General features: G+C 38.2%; 1 long non-coding RNA gene across 1 annotated transcript; it reads left to right on the forward strand.

Annotated features, from left to right (window-relative positions):
• The first annotated feature begins 274 nt into the window (after positions 1-274).
• LOC117752963 lies at positions 275-617 on the forward strand. Its single transcript, XR_004612170.1, has 2 exons — positions 275-372; positions 461-617. It is a non-coding gene; the product is annotated as an uncharacterized LOC117752963 (long non-coding RNA).
• Positions 618-3,495: the final 2,878 nt, after the last annotated feature.

Consider the following 3,495-nt stretch of genomic DNA (forward strand, 5'->3'; position numbering starts at 1 on the left):
TAAGAAACTTTCTTCAACTTTACCAGCATTAAAGGCAGAGTCAAAAAGACAACAGCCAATCAGAGGTCTCCTTTGGAAGGTGTCCAATCAGATTTGTCCTGCTGTCCCAGCCCCAGTGGAATTATGATGGAATTACACTGTCAATCAAAATAAGCTTCAAAGTCAAATCTTAGCATCTGGTTGCTATGGTGATGAAAACACAGAAACATGAGCATCATCAGTCACCATAGCAACCAGATGCTTACATTTGAATTTGAATCTGAATACCAAAACAAAAAAAATACCACCTGCAGCAACGCGCCAAGGGAGAGCCTCTGAAGGACATGGCGCTTTTTACAAGGGCCAGGCTCTCTGTGCAGCCCCTCACCACTGGTAGGTAAAGAAACGTGCACTTTATCACTTTAATTCAATTACGAACTCATGGACTAGTTGTGAACTTGCCCTGTTTTTGTCTCTACAGAGGAGTTTGGCTTTGTCCTGAGTTTGGAGGACAAGGAGCCACTGTGAAACTGGAGCCTGGTTGACCATCAGTCCAGTGTTTATGCTAATCAGTGTAAAATAATTTTATTTGTGTGTGTTTTTTTTCATAAGTATTATTAAATGCGTTTTTTGTCTAATTCTGTCTCCCATGCAGATTTTATTTCCCTCTGATTGAAACAGAGCCAGATAACCTCTGCAGTTATCTTCAGCTACTTGGCGTCAAATCGCTTAAAACACATTTATTAACACTGGAGAAATTCTTTATAGCTCTTATAATGTATTTGTAAGCAGATGCAAGTGACTCTTATTGAATCTGTCAACAACTGTAACATCATGTGAAGTTTGCACATAGCAGCCTGTATTTATTTTAGGAAAGACTTAGTGTAAACAATGGTTTTGAATAAATGTAACTAAGTTCACTCACATCTAAAAGACGATGACTTGACTATAACCATAAAATAAACAGTGATATAAACTTTCTATCGCTGCTTGTAGTTTTGTTTAAACTGTAAATAAATACTAGTATCATAATACTGTGTACAAATGGCCTTTAATGGTAAAGAAATATTCTGCAGACTATCACCTGCAGAGGGCGCCAAATCCTGTGTAAAACGGAAACTCCTGATAAGACATGGAAGTGAGGAGAACTGGGTGTTGTTTATACTGCTGTGGTTTCAAGTTGATCAAAAGTTCAGGATTCATGAGTCCCATGCTCTTTATATACAGTCTATGGTTCCATGTTGTCATTACTCCTGGTTGGCGAATACAAATTAAAATAAAATGTGAAAGGAGGAATGTACCATAAAGTTAAAAACAACCAAATATAGATTAAAAAACAAATAGATATAAAGTGCAAGAGTCAGTAGATTGTTCACAATAAAATATAGTGAGAATGTTATTAACATTTTAAAGTTACACTAGGATTGTCTTTATTATTATTTGTCATTGGATTCATTGAGTTTCTTGTTTTCTGTGTCCCACATTGTCAATCTCAACTCCCTTTCTAAATCCATAATTTGACCTAATGTCCAATTTTGGAGGAATGAGTGTGCTTGCTTTTTATAGTTTACAATTATGCTGAATGATTGTGTGCAACTATGCATGTTGTCGCACATGTTCTCCCCAACTGTCACTATAGAAATAAATTGCATGCACATAGAATCATTAATAAATCCAAGAATAACAACAGATGATATCTGTTGATATAAATATCAGATCTATTTTTAATTGTATTTATATATCCCATTGGTTGTCTTGGATGATTGTGTCATACTATACATTATAGCTAAGGTGTTCTTCACTGCTTTGGAAAAGGGTGGGCCTTTTGGCCCCAGAATTTCTTCTCTCATGCCATTTTCCTTTTTTAAGTCCTGGGTTTGTTTGCTCTCTTTAGGTTTAGACCTAGAGATTCTTGACAGGGGCTTGGTGGTATTAGCAGAGGTAGATTGCTTTGTTCTGTAAGCTGCAGCTAACTTTTGCAGCTTGTTGCAGCTGACCTTTGCAGCCCGTTGCCTCTTAGCAGTTGTGGTCTCAGCTACGGTAGAAACAGGTGGACCTGCTGACCCCAGTATTGGTTCTCTCATGCCAGCTGCTGTGGGCTTTCCTTTGTTAGATTTCTTATGGTTCTCAATCTTCTTGGAGTTATTAGCCCATTGAATGGTACTGGTCTCCTCATGGTTTAAGTCCTTGGTTGGTTTGCTCTTCTGAGGTTGAGCGCTAGAGATTCTTGACAGTGGCTGGTTGGTATTAGCAGAGGTAGATTGCTTTGTTCTGTCAGCTGGAGCTGACTTTTGCCGCTTGTTGTAGCTGAACTTTGCAGCCTGTTGCCTCTTAGCAGTTGTGGTCTCAGCTACTGTAGAAATGGGTGGGCCTGCTGGCCCTAGATTTGGTTCTCTCATGCCGGCTGCTGTGGGCTTTTCTTTGTTAGATTTCTTTTGGTGTTCAATCTTCTTGGAGTTAGCCCATTGAATGGTATTCATCTCCTTACGGTTTAAGTCCTGTTTTTTTTTACTCTTCTGAGGTTTTGCCCCGGAAATTCTTGACAGTGGCTGTGTGGTATTAGCAGAGGTAGGTGGCTTTGTTCTGTAAGCTGCAGCTGACTTTTGCAGCTTGTTGCAGCTGAACGTTGCAGCCTGTTGCCTCTTAGCAGTTGTGGTATCAGCTACTATAGAAATGGGAGGGCCGGCTGGCCCCGGAATTTGTCTTCTCATGCCGGCTGCTGTGGGCTTTTTCTTTGTTAGATTTCCTGTAGCCTTTGTGCATTACCGCCATCTACTGTGTCCTTGTCTTTGTTCTAACCCTAACCCTAAATAATTAGCTTTAATGTCTTTGACTCTGTCAGTTGTCCTTGAGCACATAATGTCTTTGATGTGCTCTATTTCAGAATGGACATGATGGTGTTTTGGTGCAATACAATTTTTTTTTTATTGAATTTACAGGCAGTGTCGGATATAAAATTATTATTATACCACCTTAAATTGATCAGAGGTAGAAGTCATTCAGGAGAGACCTGACTTCTAGGATGAGGTGTGGCTTGTGTTTAGTGGACTGTTGATATCAATTTGATCAAGAGATCGAAGATGAACGTTTGGTAGAGCTTTAAATAACTTTTGCTTCACATTAGATGATTTCAAGACACACATCAAAAAATGTCCTCTTAAAACCTACTTATGCAGTTTTTACGAAGATTCTGAAATTCACGAATATTTTCTTCTCTAGGATTTGTTTTTAAGTAAGAACAGAATCTACACACACTCAACGAGGGCTCTTACGCACACTTGACTACTGACTACTTGTGTAAAATGTAATCCTTTCACATTACGTTTTAATTGAAGAAAAAACTACAAATTAAAATTATATTTTATCATTTATAATATTTTGCTGGTATGTGTTTATTGTTTAGAAATGATCTCAAGACTGGAAAGCATCATCATTTTAATTTTTGCAAATTTGTATTTGACATGGACATATCGAGGAGAATCAAAATCGTCAACCATCTTTAGGTGTTACATGCTG

Source organism: Hippoglossus hippoglossus, chromosome 19, assembly GCF_009819705.1.
Source record: "Hippoglossus hippoglossus isolate fHipHip1 chromosome 19, fHipHip1.pri, whole genome shotgun sequence".
In the NCBI taxonomy this organism is placed as follows: Eukaryota; Metazoa; Chordata; class Actinopteri; order Pleuronectiformes; family Pleuronectidae; genus Hippoglossus; species Hippoglossus hippoglossus.